Source organism: Mustela nivalis (assembly GCF_964662115.1).
Source record: "Mustela nivalis genome assembly, chromosome: 5".
NCBI classification, from domain to species: domain Eukaryota; kingdom Metazoa; phylum Chordata; class Mammalia; order Carnivora; family Mustelidae; genus Mustela; species Mustela nivalis.
In genome coordinates this window covers 12,630,854-12,650,799 of record NC_139024.1, presented here as the reverse complement: position 1 = coordinate 12,650,799, position 19,946 = coordinate 12,630,854, and the positions used below count along the sequence as shown (strand labels likewise).

Below are 19,946 nucleotides of genomic sequence, written 5' to 3'. Positions count from 1 at the left end.
GAAATGGTCAGATCAGCTAAGCAAAAGATCAACAAGGAAATAAAGGCTTTAAATGACACACTGGACTAGATGGACATCACAGGTGTATTCAGAACATTCCATCCCAAAACAACAGAATACACATTCTTCTCTAGTGCACATGGAACATTCTCCAGAATAGATCACATCCTGGGTCACAGATCAGTTCTCAAATGTACCAAAAGGTTGGGATCATTCCCTGCATATTTTCAGACCACAATGCTCGGAAATTAGAACTCAATCACAAGAGAAAAGTTGGAAAGAACCTGAATACATGGAAGCTAAAAACATCCTACTAAAGAATAAACGGTTCAATGAGGAAATTAAAGAAGAATTTTAAAATTTCAGGAAAACGAAAATGAAAACACAACTGTTCAAAATCTTTGGGATTCAGCAAAGATGGTCCTGAGAGGAAAGTATATAGCAATACAAGCCTTTCTCAAGAAAAAGAAAGGTGTCAAGCACACAAAGTAACCCTACACCTAAAGGAGCTAAAGAAAGAACAGCAAAGAAGGCCTTAGCCCAGCAGGAGAAGAGAAATAATAAATACCAGAGCAGAAATCAATGAAATAGGAACCAAAAGAACAGTAGACCAGATCAATGAAACTAGGAGCTGGTTCTTTAAAAGAATTAATAAGATTGATAAACTCCTGGCCAGACTTATCAAAAGGAAAAGAGAAAGGAACCAAATTAATAAAATCATGAATGAAAGAGGAGAGATCACAACCAAAACCAAAGAAATACAAACAATTATAAGAACATATTATAAGCAACACCAGCAAATTTGACAATCTGAAAGAAATGGATGCATTCCTAAAGACATATAAACTACCAAAACTGAACCAGGAATAAAAAATTAAAAAAAAAAAAAAAGAAAGAAAAGAAACGCTGAACAGACCATTACCAGTAAGGAGATTGAAGCAGTCATCAAAAATCTCCCAAAAAAACAAGAGCCCAGGGTGAGCTAGCTTCCCACGGAAATTCTACCAAACATTTAAAGAAGAATTAATACCTATTCTCCTAAAACTGTTCCAAAAAATAAAAATGGAAAGAATGCTTCCAAAAAAAAAAAGTTGGTAGCATCACAATTCCAGACTTCAAGCTCTATTACAAAGCTGCAATCATCAAGACAGTATGGTACTGGCAGAAAAACAGACACATAGATCAATGGAACAGAATAGAGAGCCCAGAAATAGACCCTCAACTCTCTGGTCAACTAATCTTTGACAAATCAGGAAAGAACAGCCAGTAGAAAAAAGACAGTCTCTTCAACAAATGGTGTTGGGAAAATTGGACAGCCACATGCAGAAGAATGAAACTGGAACATTTCCTTATACCACACAAAAAATAGACTCCAAATGGATGAAAGACCTCAATGTGAGACAGAAATCCATCAAAATCCTTGAGGAGAACACAGGCAGCAACCTCTTCAACCTCAGTCACAACAAACTCTTCCAGGAAACGTTGCCAAAGGCAAGGGAAGCCAGGGCAAAAATGAACTATTGGGACTTCATTAAGATCAAAAACTTTTGCACAGCAAAGTAAAGAGTCAACAAAACCAAAAGACAACTAACAGAGTGGGAGAATATATTGGCAAATGACATATCAGATAAAGGGCTAGTATCCAAAATCTTATCAAACTCAACACCCAAAGAATAATCCAATCAAGAAACAGGCAGAAGACACAAACAGACATTTCTGTAAAGAAGACATCCAAGTGGCCAACAGACACATGAGAAAGTGCTCCACATTACTTGGCATCACGGAAATACAAATCAAAACCACAGTGATATACCACCTCATACCAGTCAGAATGGTTAAAATTAGCAAGTCAGGAAACAACAGATTTCGCCAAAGATGCAGAAAAAGGGGAATGCTCCTATGCTGTTGGTGGGAATGCAAGCTGGTGCAGCCACTCTGGAAAACAGTATGGCGGTTCCTCAAAGAGTTGAAAATAGAGCTACCCTACAACCCAGCAATTGTACTACTGTGTATTTACCCTAAAGATACAAATGTAGTGATCTGAAGGGGCATGTGTACCTGAATGTTTACAGCAGCAATGTCCAATAGCCAAACTATGGAAAGAACCTAGATGTCCATCAACAGATGAATGGATAAAGAAGATGTGGTATATATATATATGCAATGGAATACTAGGCAGCCAAAAAAAAAAAAAACCTAAATCTTTCCATTTGCAGTGACATGGATGGAACTAGAGGGTATTAATACTAAGTGAAATAAGTTAATCAGAGAAAGACAATTAACATATGTCATCTCTGATATGAGGAATTTGAGAGGCAGGGCAGGGGGCCGTGGCAGGTAGGGGTGGAAAAAACAAAACAAGATGGGATTGGGAGGAAGACAAACTATAAGAGACTCTTAATCTCACAAAACAAACTGAGGGTTGCTAGGGGGTAGAGAGGTAGGGAGAGAGTGCTTAGGTTATGGAAATTGGGGAGGGTATGTGCTATGGTGAGTGCTGTGAAATGTGTAAGCCTGATGATTCACAGACCTACACCCTTGGGGCAAATAATACTTTATATGTTAATTTTAAAAAGGTCTAAAAATGCAAGACGTTTATACAGCTAATAACAGAATTTCAAAATAAATGTAGCAAAAACTGATAAAAAACTGCCAGAAAAAATTAGAAAACTCACCTTACCATGAGACTTTCCTGCCACCAGTGATACATTCCCATTGATGAACCTACATTGACACCTCGTTATCATCCAAAGTCCACATTTCACATGACAGGTAACTCTCGGTATTGTACATTGTATGGGTTTTGAAAAATCAGTAATGTTGTGTATCTACTAGAATAGTAACATACAGAATATTTTCAGTGCCCTAAATATCCTCTCCCTCCCCTCAATCCATCAACCTCTGTGTGTTTTACTGTCTCCATAATTTTTCTTTTTCCAGGATGTGATACAGTTGTAGGTCATTCAAATTGGCTTCTTTCACTTAGAAGATTCATTAAATGTCCTCCATGTTTTTTCATGGGTTTATAACTCATTTCTGTTTAACACCTCATAATATTCCATGGTCTGGATGTGCCAGTTTGTTTATCCATTCCTCTCTTAAGGAAATCTTTGTTCCTTCCAAGTTTTGGCAACTATGCTGCCAAATAACTACAAACATCTATTGTGCAGCTAACAAGTTTTCAGCTCCTTTGGGTAATTATAAGGGAGTGCAATTGAAAGATAGTATGGCAAGGACAGATTTTGTTCTGTAAGAAACCACTGAAATGTCTTTCAAAATAACTGTGCTCTTTTTCAATCCCATCATCAATGTATGGGAGTTCCTGTTGCCCTACATCCCCTCTGGCATACGGTGCTGTCAGTGTTCTAGATTTGGGCCATTCTAATAGGTTGTTCTAATTTGCATTTCACTAACAAGGTGAGATGTTGAGCATCTTTCATATGTGTACTTGTTCTGTATCTTTGGTGAGGTCTCTGTGCAAATATTTTGCCCATTTTTTTAAAGATTTTATTTATTTTTTAGACAGAGAGATCTATCATGAGTAGACAGAGAGGCAGGCAGAGAGAGGTGGGGTGCAGGCTCCCCACTGAGCAGAGAGCCTGAAGCGGGGCTCCATCCCAGGACCCTGAGATCACAACCCAAGCCAAAGGTTTGAGCCACCCAGGCACCTCTGTTTTGCCCATTTTTTAATCATGTTGTTTGTTTTCTTTTTTTGTTGAGTTTTAAGAATTCCTTGTGTATTTTGGATAGCAGTCCTTTATCAGATATGCCTTTGCAAATATTTTTCCAAATCTGTGGCTTATCTTCTCATTCTCTGGCAATGATTATATTTTAATGCAGCACATTTTAACACTAGCTGTGCCTTCCATTCACCAAACCTAACTAAGTACATGTTGAAAAATATTTAAGATAAAAATAAAAAATAGTGTCAGAAATACAAAATAATGAAATACACCAACATGTACTGTCATCCAAGCATTAGCTGTTCTTCATAAATCCACTTAGACTTTAAGGAAATTAACAAAATGAATTCTGTTAATGTTGTTCTTCATGAGTCAGATTTTTCCATATGATTGGAGGTACCTCCAAGATCATGAAGTGAAGAGTAATAGAAAGATAATAAGGATGGAAATGGAATTATATTGTTTGGTATTTTGCTCCCTGTGATCATCACTGTTACAGCATTTAAAAATTACAAAAACTTTTAAGTTTTCCTTTGTGGAAATGGTTGTTTGTTTTACTTATTGGGAGTGATGTGAGGAGTCAGTTTTAAATAACATACCCTTGTTATTCCAACCTGCACAGCTGAAGTTGTTAAACTGAAAGAAATGAAGGTTTCCAGTCTTCAGATAAAGTCAAAAATGTCAAAATCTTGCCTGTCGGGTCATCTTCCTCACTCTTCACTATTTACTTTTATAAGTTTGGAATTTTCCTTAATAACAAAGTTAATTTTTTTAAATGAATGCTTAAATACATTAAAATTTAGCAATATGGCTTAATCAACTGATGAGCCATTTGGAAAACATCTAATAAAGCCAACTTTTATCAAATTCAATTTGAGGTGAGTCAAAGATTTGAGTATATAAAATAATAAAACTATTAGAAGCAAATTGGGAGAATTTATTTCCTTTTGGAGATTAGAAAGCTTTCCTAAGCAATATACAAAACCCAAATTCCAAAATGATTAGTGAATATGACTACATAAAAAATGGTTTTTTTCTGCACAGAAAAAAAAATACCATAAAAAGTCAAAAGACAAATGATCAACTGGGAAAAATATTTCAACACATACAACAATGAGCTCATTTCCTTCATATATAAAGACCTCTTACAAGTCAGTTATAAAAGACCATTAAATCAATAGAAAAATTGACAAAGAACTTAGAAGCAATTCATAGAAAAGAAACACAAATCGTTTATAACATGAAATCATGAAGAAATGAAAAACAAAATGTCAATACTATATAATTTTTCATTTATTGGAAGCAATTCTTAAAATCTATGTCATTTAGATATTTAATTGAATAAAATCAACATTAAAACAATCTATATAGTGTGCCTCTACCTATTTAAAAACAACCATATATATAAATGTATATGTGTATATATACACACATATATGTATATATGTTTAGATATGCATAGAACATTCTAGAAAAACATTATGCAAATGGGTTACCATGGTTTCTTCTATGATGGGAGTCTGGAAGTAAACATAGTCTGGAAGAGTAAACATAACTTTTTATCCTGTGTTCTTTCATAATGTTTAAATTTTTAAATGAATGTCTGCATTACCTTATCAATAAAGAATGACTAGTTAATAAAATAAACTATTTTATTCAACAAATATCTACATCGGCTCTGTGCCAATCACTCTTTTAAGCACAGGGAATACAGATAGTGGGCAACAAACGTGACTCTCTGTCCTCAGAGCGCTAACATGCTCCTGGGGAGAGGATAATAAAAGTTTCTAATGAATCCTGTTCCGTAATTTTGACTGAAACTTCATGAATGTTTCTTCCCTTTTCTTAATTTAAGTGAATATACTTAGTTTCATATAAAGTAGTTGCTATAGTTTCTTACTGACACAGCTGTCATAATCATAATTTGGATGGGCTTTGCTGAGTTAGAAGAAGCAAGACAAGGTTCATCCTATATGCCTCCATATGTATTCATATCATTTAATAATTTTGCTCTCCTTGCAACAAAACATTGCTGATTCTCTGCCTTTGTTTTATGGTTTACCTATTGAGAGAATTAAGAAGCTTCTCCTTCTCTTACCAGTAAATTCATTTTTTAGGATTTAAATCTAATTCAAGTCCTGAAGATTCAGAACAAAAACAATTCCAGAGTCACTTACTGTTCTCATTTCCATTGCATTCCCGTATCTTTTCCCCTAGATATAGAAGAATGGGGCCAACAAAGTGTGAAATTACAGCTGTTATGATTGTTTAACTTGCAAAACAAAAACAAAAACAGCATATTTTGGTTGAAGGGTGGAGTAAGGTAAAAAACAGTATTTCTAAAGTATGGTTAATGAGCCCTAGGCTTGCTCAGTTCTGCCAGGAAGGTGTTCCTTGCCCAATAAATTGGGGAAAGCTGATTATTAAATTCCCCTACAATTATGGGTGCCTGGGTGGTTCAGTGGTTAAGCCTCCAACTCATGGTTTCAGCTCAGGTCATGAACTCACTGGTGGTGGGATTAAGACCCATTTTGAGCTCCTCACTCAGTGAGGAGTCTGCTTGAAAGATTCTCTCCCTCTGCCCCTCCCCCTACTCACTCTTTCTTTCTCTCTCTCTCTTTCTAAAAATAGATAGTAAATCTTTAAAAAAAAATACCCACAATTAAAATTTTTCTCTACATTGAAGATTTACAAGGCATGGCAGCATCTTATGAGTGAGTTGGACAGTCAGGTAGTCAAGGCCAGAGTCCCCAACAGGAAGGTATGGAGTCAAGACAGTCAAGATCAAACAGCACTGACACCCTGTTTTACAGCTTTGACAGACCACATCAACATTCTGCTTTGCAGGCTTTCCAGAAGTGACTTCTGCAAAACATTCTAAAATAAGACAATTAACCACAAGGTATTCATCCTTATCACAAGTAAGGGGCAATTAAGACAGAAGTCCCCAGATGTCAGCCCAAAAAGACCATCAGCACGTAGACATTAACCAAAGAGGTAGACAGATACGTGACCAGAGCCCTGATTGGCACGACTCAGCACACCCTGATTGCTTAAGATAGTTCCGCAAAAGCACTCATAAAAATCCTAGAACTTGGAAACTCCTGGGGCAACCCTCTCGGGCCTCCCTCCCTCTCTGGGAGCTTTGTGCTATTGCTCAATAAGCCTTCCTCTGCTGCCCACCACTCTTCATCCGGTCCACCTCTTCATTCTTTGAAGCAGCGTGACCAAGAACTACAGGCACTAAAGGCAGAGAATTCTTGGAACAAGCTTATCAGTGGCCCTACACAAAATCCTTCGTGAAGAAGTTTGCCTAACCTGGGAGCCTCTCTTTCTTCCTCTCTTCCCTCTGCCACCAGTTAGCACTGTGACCTCACTGAAGACTCCCATGTTGTCCAGTCTCAGGTTCTTCTGTCTGAAATATGAGTTGATGCCAGATGATATCTGAGGTTCCCAAGCCACTTTATTATGCTAGATTCTTGATTTCACCTTAGAAAAATGAAGCAACTTAAGCCTTCAATGCTGTTGAATGATTCAAAACACAGTGAAGTAAATAATAATCTGGTTAGGGAATTCCAAAATATGCTTTATGATTGACTAACATGATACGGAGTGATATTCAGCCTAAAACACTGATTGGCTTATTATAAATACCCAGGAAAAATATTTTAAATCTCTTTTCAAGGCTACTAAGCATAAATCTTAGCAGACTACAAAAAGAAACAATCTTCGATACCAAACTGTGCAAAAAGGTATTGGTTTACGTTCTAATTTTTCTGGGAAATAGGAAAAAATTTGAAGTTACCTCCTTGTAAAATGACTAAGAATAACATTTTTAACTATTCACACGATTTCCTAGATTGCTCATGCAAAAAAGAAAATGGGGTATTTCTTACCTGAATCTCTACCTATTTGACCGTTAAACAGTCCCACACCAGCTTTTGTTATGGTCCAAAGTCTCCAAAGGCTGAGGAAGCAAATGAAGAAAACTATAGATTTCTTGACAACTCTATGTTAATTAAGAGATCTCTTGACATCAGGGGAACGTATAGTCTCAGGTCAAATCAGGACCAGTTTCAGTTTTCAATCCTTCTTTTCCTCTCAGCAAACTCCAGAGCACTTTCTGGCCCCAATCTGGAACTCCATGCTGTTAAAATTTCTTATTAGCTCCTAGCTAACCCGAAACCTCCACCTGCACAACATACCTCTGTTGCAAGGAGCATGCTCTTGTTCCCCGGGCAAGAAGAAAATGAAAAGACTAAGTATGTGTGGGGTGGAAATAACTGAAATCCCATATTGCCTACCAGAATAGAATACTTCCTCATAGGGATAATCTTGCCTGATACAACACAACAATAACCAATAACAACAAAGGCAGAATCCATTTTTTTTAAAGTGAATTGGATAAAAGAGATCCAATTCACACCACTCTCTCAAAACAAAATAGGATGGGAAACAACCTTCCTTTTAACAGAATACCAACAGTACTTTTAAAAGCATAGCCTCTCCTTCAACTAACCCTTGGCCCAAGAAAGTTCTACTGGTTGCGACTCTAAAACCAGCCCAAGAATTTTCTCTGACAGGGCCCCTCACGAGTATGTTCAGACATGGAACCAGAATTCTACATGATGATTACCTCTTCTACGTGATGATTACCTCTTAACTTTTATCACTACACATTGCTTCCAATACTTCCTGGGGCAAAAACAGCCTTGCTTAGTCCTAAAGTTTGACTCAGCATTTTCTAGTCTATTAGCTAAAGATGAACCTTAATAAAGGAATCTTATTTCCATATGGAAATGACACAGTTCCCATCAAGAATATTCTGCTACAATTTCGTTAATTCACATTTAGACAAATGCAACTAAGAAATCAGGGACCATGACATTTTCCTACTACATACCCTGCAAGACATTGGCCTATGGATAACTTTTAGAAGCAAATGCAACTTCTGATGAAAGCCTGTGAATAACAAATACTTACCTGAGAGTCTAAACTTAATAAATCAAGAAACTAAAATTGGTTGTTTGGGATATGTATTTAAAATCTTTCTGGGAAACCTGGGTGGCTCAGTCAGTTAAGCTCCAGCTCTTGATTTTGGCTCAGGTCATGATTTCAGGGTGGTGAGATCTAACCCTGCATGGGGCTCCTCATTCAGTAGGGAGTCTGCTTGAGATTCTCCCTCTCCCTCTGCCCCTACCCCCACCCCACTCTCCCTCTCTCTCTCTCAAATAAGTAAAGAAATCTTTAAAAGTAAATAAAAATGAAAATTTTCGGATTTAAATATCTTGAAAAAGTTTGAAGAGATTCTCTCCTTCAAAGACTCAAGCATTTTGTAGAGGTTCTGCTTGAATTCCCATCTTTGCTACGCCAATTAAGAGTGTCCTTCTCCACCTCCATCTTATGCAGACCTCCAAATCACAGAGAAACTACCAGATAGAAAGTCATCAAAAATACCTTCTGAGACTAAAAGGAGTTGTCAATGAGGGAGATACAAGAGAGAAAGGGAGCCTGAGTAGGGTTCTCTGTTGTAAGGGTGCATTACAGGATCTAGAAAAGCTGTCAGTAAAGAGATGTGTAATTGGGAAGCCTTCAAAATGCAAATTCTGGATACTCAGCTGACTCTGAAGCAGGCTTCATGGGGACAAGGGGATGGTGGTTAGGGAGACTTGGAAGAAACTTGCTGTAATGGAAAAGCCAGCATTAACTCCTACCTGTGCAAACACAGGTCTGTACTTTATCGAAGGACAGCAAAACTAGATGGGCTTCATTTCCTGATGGTCTTCAGAGTGTTGCTGAAACTAAAGTCATGGGCTACATCCTCACACGGCCAATTCATTTCAATTTTTCCTCTGTCACAGACCATGCCCTCAACCTGGACAACTTGTGCATGCAAAGCCTTGACAAAGAAAGAGTTTAAGAAGAGTAGAAGGATGAAATAAAGTAAATCTACCATCTTCCTACTCAAAGAACAATATCTCACTATCTAGAAAGACATTTTATTTTTTTTTAAGATTTTATTTATTTATTACACAGAGAGAGACCACAAGTAGACAGAGAGGCAGGCAAAGAGAGACAGAGGGAAGCAGGCTCACTGCTGAGCAGAGAGTCTGATGCAGGACTCGATTTCAGCACCCTGAGATCACGACCTGAGCCGGAGGCAGCAGCTTAACTCACTGAGCCACCCAGGCACCCAAAAGACATTTTAAATGAGAAGAGTTGAAAAACCCTTAAAAAATAAATGATGCAGCCCTTATATTCAGCCGTTAATATTTAGGGGATCTGGATCAGGATTTATCAGCTCAAGGCTCCACATGCAGGCCAGCTGGTTTGGCAATCTGACTTAGTGCTCACTTGGAAGAATCTGAATGGCTAATTCTCACATTGGTGTTACTAACTCATAACAACTTAAAGACCTTTCTCTTCCAAGAATGGGTTCATGTTAACCCAGATTTCACAGTGAAGAACATCTAGGACTCAGGAAATCTAGGCAGTGAACCGAGCCTCACTTCCAAAAGGCTGTACACATTTGGGAAATCACAGAATCTGTTTGGGCCTCAGTTCCCCACCCATAAGGTGGCAGTGTTAGAGTAAACAGAGTCTAAATTCCCTCCTAGCTAAAGTGTGTTTGGCGTCTGATTCCATGCAGTAAGCATTAACATCAAGCTTATGAGACAAGTGAGTAGGGGCCTCCCAACCCAGGCAAGTGTAAGGCTGAGAACACATGCTTGATGGGATAACCCCAGCTAGGAGACAGTGAGGGGCAGAAGATGATTAGGCTTGAACTCAGACTTCACCTTGATGTTAAATCAGTAGAGACAACTTATTGATAAAAGCTACGCAATAGAATTCTCCAAAGGGAAAAAACCTCCTGTAAGAGACAGCCAACTGGAGTTCAAGACTCAGCTCAGTCATTCACTAACAGTATGGCTTAGACACAACACTGAACCATTCTGAGCCTAAGTTTCCTCAATGGATGTGTTACTGTCTGCCCCTCGTACAGACAGTACAAAGTCTTTGTATCAATATAAGAAAATAAACACACACACTCAGTAGATTGTGAAGCAGTCACAGCTCAGAGCTTCCATGTGAACAAGCATTTAGGATTTAGTAGGAGGTCTCCCTATGATAGAATAGAACAAAAACAAAAGCAAACACAAAATTTAGATAACTATTTTTGAGAAAGCAGCTTCCTACTTGCCTAATCCTAAAATACAGATCCCAAAATATCAATATGTGACATTTCTCTAGGCTCTTCAAGAGAATAGAGCAGATTTTCAATGGAAATATCTGCATAATAAAAAGACAGCTAAATGGCATATAAAACATTCAAGTAAGCCAAAGAATCACAGAATTTCTCCTTTGCACCAGGAGACTCAGCACAAGCTGAAGAGCCAAGCAAGGGGTAGAGCTCAACAGAGAAATTAGTCCAAGGTACCTAAATAATCATGAAAAGAAAGTACAGAAACTGGGCAAGGGGAAGAAAAGATACTTGGCCACAACCAAGTTTACCTGGGGACTACTGATTGGGGAGAACAGGCATGGAAAGAGAGGAAAGTTTTTCTTACTTGGGGGACCAGTTGGCCAGGAAGAGAAGTATCAGACACCAAACCTAACTTGACCCAGGGACAGGCACAAGCACACAATATCAACGCATAATACAGTATGACTGGAGAAACATGCTATTAACCCCTAAATGAGGGAAGATGAGAACCTAATGGCTATAAAAAAAAAAAAAAAAAAAAAAACTATACCTCACCAAGTTCATTTTTTTTTTAACAACTCTTCATGAATTCTCAGAAAAGTCTAAGGAGAATATCCAGAGAATGCTGGGTAATAATTCAGTTTGAAGCATGACCATCAATGTCAGCGTGTATCCACAACCCTGCTAGCAAGAGGAAACTGAATGGGAAACCAGTTAGATCAAAACTGGAAAGATGGGTTTTCCAATCATTCTGTGAAACAACAGTTGTACAAGAATTGAGGTCAGGGAACTTCCCAAGAGAGAAACTCTACAGACAGCAAGACAGAGAACCAAAAAGTAAATCAGATCAGAGGCTATGATTGACAGAGAGACTTAGGGAGAAATCAGAGAGAGAAAGAGAGAGGATAGGGCATTAAGGTAGAAGTGGTAGAAAATCCTGAGTCCTGAGCCCTACAGAAGTGAGAATTGGACTATGTTACCAATCCTGAAAGACGATGAATCCAGGAGGATGAGCACAGAGAAGCGCCCCAAACTTGACCCAAGTGGAGAGAGCAATGGTTAAGAAACATGAGCCCATGAGGTATAAACAGAGATACTTAATGCCCAACCACATCCAGGATTGAGAGGGGAAGCTCTTGCTAATTTGCTCCCAACGTAAAGCACACAGGAGTAAGTATTTAATGCAAAGTAGAAATGACCATATCCCATGTCTAGAACCCTGCTGTTAGGAAGAATACCAAAACTTGAAAGCAAAGTCGCCTCAGAGGGAATCCCCAAGGCCTACTTGCTCTGCTCACTTACTCAGCTTTGATAAATGCTCTGGTGTCTCTTTCCTCATACTAGCTTGCTGGCTTCCCGGCTCAGAATAGCTTGCAGTCTGGCGTTCCTCTCAAGGCAACGATTTGTACATAACTGTGGAATGTTTCCGAGTGTTCACAAAATAAAACTAAATGGTGCTCTTGTGCCTAGCTCAAACCTTGCTTGACAATTCCCTCTCAAGTCCCCATTACCTACGCAAAAGCAGCTCTACTTGATTAATCAAGCTGAAAATCCGGCTGCAGAAAACCTTGGTAGCTTGCATTCCAGAGTGAAATCTAGTTCTAGCTGGAAAACTTGGGCCACATTTGACCAAGAGAGTTCAAGTTCAGATCCTTCTCTTTGACAGCTGGCTGTACCTAAATCTAACCAAGAAAAGATAATTAATTCATATAAGGGAACTTAAAATGTAATCTTGTTCGTTCTCTGCAATGAAACACCTGGAAAATATTAGTTATTTGATAGGCATGTGGTGAATGTTGAATATTCAAAAAGGGTCTCCTATCACATTACATGATTAACATTCATACTCACTAGTGAGACCAATTATGTGCCTTCTCTTTTTTGTGAAAATGGCAAGAGAGTTTGGGGTTTATGGTCCACAAAGAACCAGAAAACAAGGCTTTTAGCAAAACTTGCTTCAAGTGTTCAACAGGTAGAAAAAACAAGGTTGTTATAACTGACCTGCACTTTAAGTGAATTAGTAAAATGTTCTTGTTGCAACCATTAATTTGCTAAAAGAACAGAATTTTCAAAAATGTTCAAGAGGGGCACCTGGGTGGCTCAGTGGGTTAAAACCTCTGCCTTCGGCCGGCTCTGATCCTGGCATTGAGCCCACATCTGGTTCTCTGCTCATCAGAGAGCCTGCTTCCTCCTCTCTCTTCCTGCCTCTCTGCCTACTTGTGGTCTCTGTCTATCAAATAAATAAATAAAATATTTTTTTAAAAAGTTCAAGAAATTAATTTACTATATATGGTCATCAGACTATAAAAATTATTGCAAACTTCCCCAATACTATGCTATGCTCTGAGGTATCCCAACAGAATAATCATAAACAAGTGGCCTAAAAAGTATGGTTTTCATGGTGATAGTTCAATTTTTGGAAAGATTAAAGCTTCCTTCTTAAAACATGACTTAGTATAAGTTCAGCCAAGTGAGTTGTGACGTGTGGCACTGAGTTACATTCTATAGGAATGAACAATGTTAAATTGAGTTTCCCAGGAAATATTTTTAATCAACTTCATTGCTCTCCTTTCTGAGATGTCTGTATTTTCCTATTTTAAACCAAGGTTCAGTATCAATACATACGTTTGCCCATAAATGGTTAAATGTTCTATTTCTTTCTGACATTAGAGCTCAGAGCATAAGACTCCTAAGAAAGAATTTTCCTTCACTATAAGGGAAAAAAAGAACTGCCCTGCTCAAATTTAAAATAGAATTTCACAAATTTCTGTCATGCATTTTGAAAGAGATTATATAAACTGAGTAACAAGTCTAAATAAAATTGAATATAGGCCAATTAAAAGGGGAAGCAGAACAAACAAACAAAAAAACTTGGGGCACCTGGGAGGCACAGTCAGTTAAGCCTCCAACTCTTGGTTTCAACTAAGGTGATGATCTCAGGGTTATGAGATCAACCCCCCCCCCATCAGGCTCTGGGTTCTGTGCAGAGTCTGATGGAGATTCTCTCTCCCTCTCCCTCTACCCCTCCCTGGCCACACATGCTTGCTCATTCTCTCTCTCCCAAATAAATAAAACCTTTAAAAAAAAAAAAAAAAGAGGAATCAAAAATATATTTTTAATTTTGTGTAGATTAAATGACTAGCCTCATACAATGATGTTTTCCTGCTAGAAGAATGTTGCTCTGCTAGAGGTAATTATGGTAATAAGAATTAGGGTAATTTAAACTCTATTGAAAAGGGGATTTAAGAGATTCTTATGTTGCAGAGAAACCCAAGAATATGCTTGAAATCCTTGCCAACAAAGATTTATGACAATAAAAATAAGTAGGCAGGTACCAAATTAATTTTATGTATCAAAGGTCTCAATAATTATAGATCAAACCATTTTAGATTGATTAATGATCTGATGGCATATTAATTGGGGAGTTTCCATTTGCTATATGCTTTAAGTTTTAGATTTCATATTTGGACCAAAGTACCATCACACTGCATTATCTTCCAAGTCAGAATACTTAAATTTTTCCTCTAACATACAACTTGAGGAAATAAATATCCTCCCAACTAGACACAAATGTTCCCTATCTAGCAAATGACCACATTGGTACAATAATCTGGAATCTCTAGCTAGATTCAATTTATGAAAAGATGCCCTTTTATAGATTTTACAATAGCCTGATTTTCATTTTGTAAATGTGTTTCATTGTGTACTGTCTTTATTCATTCCCATCCAAAAAGGAAGTGACTCTACTGTTTGAGGCCCAATGCCACAGGTTAAAGTCAGAGAAGTGAGTCATGCTGGATTTGGTCCCTAGAAGTGCTTGCCAACAATGTGGATGAGTTTATCACTAGCACTGAAAATGACTTTTGTTCTTTACCCTTGTATGTTTCCTAGGGCTGTCGTAGCAAAATAATACATAATGCAAATACTACAGAATATAAGCTGAGTGGCTCAAAACAACAGGAATTTATGCTGTCACAGTTCTGGAGATTAAAAGTCGGAAATCAAGATGTTGGCAGAGCCATGCTCCCTCTGAAACCCTCAGGAAGAATCCTTCCTTGCCCTTTCCTAAACTTCTGGTGCCAGGTGGCAGTTCCTTGGCAATCATTGGTTTGAAGCGATGACACACCAATGTCGGTCTTTATTGTCCTGAGCTGTCTGTGTGTCTCTACAGGGCTGCCTTCCTATAAGGACATCAGTCATACTGGATTAGGGGCCCCATCCATTAGGAGCTCACCTTAATCCAATTCAACTAATGGCATCCACAACTACTTAATTTTCAAGTAAAGTCACATTTTGAAGTACTGGAGCTTGGGGCTTAGCACGTCTTTTGGGGAGAAGGTGGCACAATTCAGCCCATAACATCCCCTACTATCTTTAATCCTCTTCTGTCAATAAAACTCTTGTATGCCAAAGGAGTCTCTACATGGTAAGAAACTGGAACAGGAGTGAAGAAAGAAGACCCTGTTGGTTTATAACGTTTTTACTTTCCTTCACACCAGAAAACATACTGGTTAGACATTTTTTTTTTTTTTTAGAAGAGAAGACTTATGTGTAAAGAAGTTAAATGCCTTTCTTGGTAGCACCCAACTGTTATATGTCACGGGCAGCCCAGGTCTCCTAACCTCTGGAACTATGCTGTTCCCATGGATACACAGAGCCTAATATAAAACACCATCAATATGGGTCCATCAACACTAAAAATGAAAACTGGATGTTTTCAGATTATATATAAGTTATATAAATAACTCCTTCCACAAGGAGGACGCTTGCAGTGATGAAACTGTCGTTTGCCTTGATGGGGGTTTCAGACTACCCAGGGATGGTCCAGAGAGCCATGAATGCTACTGTCCCCCGGGCCTCTTTCTTCCCCTCTGGTTGAGTGGCAGTCCCTACATACTAGCACCAGACTGCCTAGAAAGTAGTCTACCCATACCTGCCTTCCTGTGGGGCATGGGAAGTTCCCTGAAGAAGAAAGAAGTCGTCCTTTCCACTACCTTCTCGGTCAGGAAATGGAAAGGAATTTCACTTAAAGAGATTTCAAAGTAGACCATGCCTCTACTCAAACCCAGCTTCTGCCCCAAATTTTGGCTTCAGACTGCTGGCTGATGTAAGAAAATCTCTAATGTGAATGAAAATAGCCTAGGGCCCTGTGACACAGTGGCCAAGCCACAGGGAAGACACTCCAAGATCTGGGTTTGAAACCAGTCTTTGCCTCTGCCTCTGCCTTTGCCTCACATGGGAGTGAGACAGGGTACTTTTCTTCTCTAGGCTTTGGGCTCCTGTTTCCCAGGATTGTTTTAAGAAGTGACTGAAATTTTTCATGTACTAGTAAAAGTGCTGCTTATGGTTCCTGGAACACAGCAGGTGTTCAGTAATATCGCCAGTCCTTATTCCGTGCCCCTCACATGCAGTATCCCGAAAATGCTACGGACTCTCTATTCAAAAGGTTACTGTGCTATTTCTAGTGCAAGTTATATTCCATGCTGGGATGTTTGGGCAGGAGGTTTCTCGTCTATTAGATTAATTCTTTTGCTTATAATCTTAACTCGCTCTCACTAATATATTCAGACATTTTTGAAAGGGCTTACCCACAATCTAGTAATTTGGAGGTGAGCTTAAACTGGCTAAATTTTGCTTTTTCCCTACTTCTATTTCAATGGATATTTAGTTTGGGAGGCCTGTCCTTTGGTCACATTTGTTCCTCAGTTTTTTCTATGGCAAATACCTCTAACCTGATCATTTTTGAGACCAAGGAGAATTGCTCAACACCTAGGAGCCTGAGTGTCTGATTCCAGGCTAGAGTCTGATCAGAGACTCCTCCAGGGTAACAGGCTGTCACTGGCTCTGTGAGATGAGATGGCCAGGATCTTAACAACAAGAATTATCTCTTGACTTCACAAAAACGTTTTTCCAATCTCTCCCTGTGAATGCCAAGATGATAAAGATAAGTCAACATGCCCTAAAGCAGTAATTACTCTTATGCTGGCAAGTCTAAGTGTAATTTAGAACTATTAACTATGGAACTATGGTATGGAATTGACTGTTGAACTTGCTAGAAAGCCATTCAATACATGTTTAGAGACTGTTATAAATCATCCAGAGAAAATAACCCATTTTTAAAAATGTGATTCTAGCCACTAATGAGACCCGTCAGGCCTCCATGGGATCTTATTTGTTTATTTTCACTTTAGAGCGACCACATGACTCCATACCGGTCTTAATCTCAGAAGGAATCTCCATACAACATTAAATAGCATCAACTGTGTCATGACTTAGATTTTAATGAACCACAAACATTAGCATGCTACAGCTAAAAAGCTGTTTTTGTTTTATTTTTGGTGAAAGATTAAAAGAGGGTTAAATTTTTGTTCATTTATTTTAAATCAACATTTATTTTATATTCAGATTTTTAAGGTAGCCCAGATATACTCAACTAATGGAAAACTTGGGGAAAAAAATAGAAAAGTACAAAGACAACTTTAACTAACAGCTATAAAACCACTAATCATACAGTAACATTTTAGCATATTTACCTCAATCTTGCTTCTCTACATTTTTACATAGTTGAAACAGGTGTGCTTTTGCTGTTTTTTACTTAGCATTAGTAAATGACAATATTTCCATAAACATCTGTGGATTGATGGTATTCCTTTATATAGATCTACTGTCATGTGCTTAACCATCCTGATAACTAAGCTCATAACATTTGTTATTAATACATAATTTTTTTAAAAAATCATGCTTATTTATGAAATTTAGAAAATGCTGAAAAGCATAAAGAAGAAAATATAAATCGGTGGCTAAATTTTTAAAGTGGCTGTGATGATTTGAAAGGTGAAGAAAATATATTGACAAACACCATTTAGTGACGACCCATAAAGGAGCAGACCGTGGGCAGTCGGATATGTGACCTTCACGCACAACCCCAAAAGCCCAGTATTATAATTACCCCTTTACAGGTCCAGAGCTCATAGAGTTTGAAAAGATGGGTCCGACTCCACGTTTGTGTTTTCTCCTAGCCAGGAGAAATATGATATCGCTTTCCCAGAATCATCTCCACTCTACCGCCATGTCTACCACCACCATCACCACCATCACCGCCACCGCCGCCACCATACCCCCCAGAACCTCCACCATCACCTCCACCACCTCCACCACCAGCTTCAACTTTATACCACCACCTCCGTCATGACCAGACTGCCACCCTTAGAGCTTTTATTTCCATTACCACTTCTTTTCAGTTCATGTTAATGTACCCTTTCTTCTCTTCTCCCCTTTATATTCACCTCTTCTCTTCTTTCACTTTGACTTCCAACAAGCATTTCCTTAAGTGTCAGAGTAACAGAGAGAAAGAAAAGGCTATCTTACCACGCTCACTTTAGGAACAATCCCCATCACTTATCCATTTGATAAAAACCGACAGAGAGCATACTATGTGACAGACACTATTTTGAACGCTCAGTGTTTAGGAACCCCCCGCCCTTTTGTGAATTTTTTTCAACATGGAGAGCTTGTTGTTTAGGATTTTCTTCATTTTCACATCTGTTTGCATGTGAAACACACTTGCAAATTGTCAGCCTGTGTTGACGTTACCAGTTCCTATAGCCTAGCCTCCATGCTGGATAGAAAGCAGAAGTGAGCTGTTCAAGGAAACCTGCGTCAAAAGGAAAGTCTCAGGCAATCGTCATGAAGTAATTTCTTATCTCTTATTGCCACAGAAAAGTACCACAGGAAAGAACTTCCTATTTCCAGACTTAGCTGATGTGCATTTGCTTAATACAGCTTCCTGCAACAGTTTACACACACACCCTCCCCAGAAAAGACACTGGATATACAAGGAAAAGAAAGGAAGAGAATTAGAACAGCGATTAAAGAATGAGTCCCTCGACAAATACATACACTGAAGTCCCTTTCCTCCTCACTTGCATGAAAGAAACCCGTATTCTTTCTGTTCCTATTTTCTATGTAAAATAATTAGTGGTAGAGGAATCAGACTCTATATATGACTGTGCACTGCCTAGGGCAGTAGGTAGGAACACATGGGCCCTGAAGAAAAGAAAATCCACTGCTACAGTCAAAGATGCCTTGGCGGGTAGTAACTCTGACTCCTACAACTACATTTCTTTCCCATGCACACGAAGAAACCCAGATGCTTCAGATGCATTTGGTAAAAACCTCAGGACCAACATTACCTAACCTCTCATTTATGTACAGGTGTGATTTCAAGCCTGTGACTTTTCCCTAAGAGTAAAATCCCCTCCAGTTGCCTGCCTTCCACAAAGAGCACAGCTTCTCCAAAGAGGGTGGCCACAGAGTGTTTCCAGGCATATTCCTCAGGACCCAAACAAGTGTTAAACTGAGCTTTTCTAAATCAAACCCATGGTCTGCAGTCCAAGTGTCTGTCAATACAACATTGGTTCAGGAAGGGGAAAAGCAGAATGAGTATACAACCATTCTCCCAGGATATTAAAGAATAATTTTAACACTGGACTTCCCAGAAGCAGGTTCATGAAGAACTGAGCCAACATTGTATCATCTCCCAAGAGTCACATTTTAAAACTCATCACTATTCTGAAAGAGAGAGTGCTAGGGTATCCGTTGCTTTGCCACCTTGATAAGCCAAGCAACGACATCTGATACCTCAGCCAAGGAGTGATTTTACTTACATGCAAGAAAAAGAGAGTAAATCCAAGAGCTGGCTGGTTATCCCTGAGTGCAGAGAACTCATAATCCACTGAAGCAAAGGCTAGGATTCCACCCAACGCAGCCTCAGCTCTGGAGGCTCCGTCTACACAGGACCACAATCAGAAGCTGAGCAGAGACTCAGGCTCTTTTGAAAGAAGAGGAAGTGTCATCTCTACTTCCTCAATTTTCTTGTTCTTCCCTCTTATCGTTATTGATCCCTTCCTCGATTCCCAAATCCAAGGCACTGAGCACACAAAGCGCACGCGTCCCATCTCTCCGATTTCACTTATCCCTAAACACCACCCAGTGTCTTTGTTTCCAGGACACATGCACAAAACATTACTCAGTTTTGCTTTCCTGTTTGGGAGGCAAAG

At 38.8% G+C, this 19,946-nt stretch overlaps 1 protein-coding gene across 11 annotated transcripts in view; it reads right to left on the bottom strand.

Moving 5' to 3' along the window:
- IPCEF1 (interaction protein for cytohesin exchange factors 1) overlaps positions 1–19,722 on the bottom strand; it is a 189,420-nt gene extending 169,698 nt beyond the window's left edge. For 2 of the 11 annotated variants that reach the window (XM_082731400.1, XM_082731404.1), the window contains exon 1: positions 19,554–19,716. The gene's annotated coding sequence lies outside the window, so the exon portion shown is untranslated. Of the gene's footprint in view, positions 1–12,189; positions 12,293–19,553 lie in introns of those variants that run through there. The other 9 variants (XM_082731405.1, XM_082731395.1, XM_082731392.1 and 6 more) reach the window with 7 other exon arrangements.
- Positions 19,723–19,946: the final 224 nt, after the last annotated feature.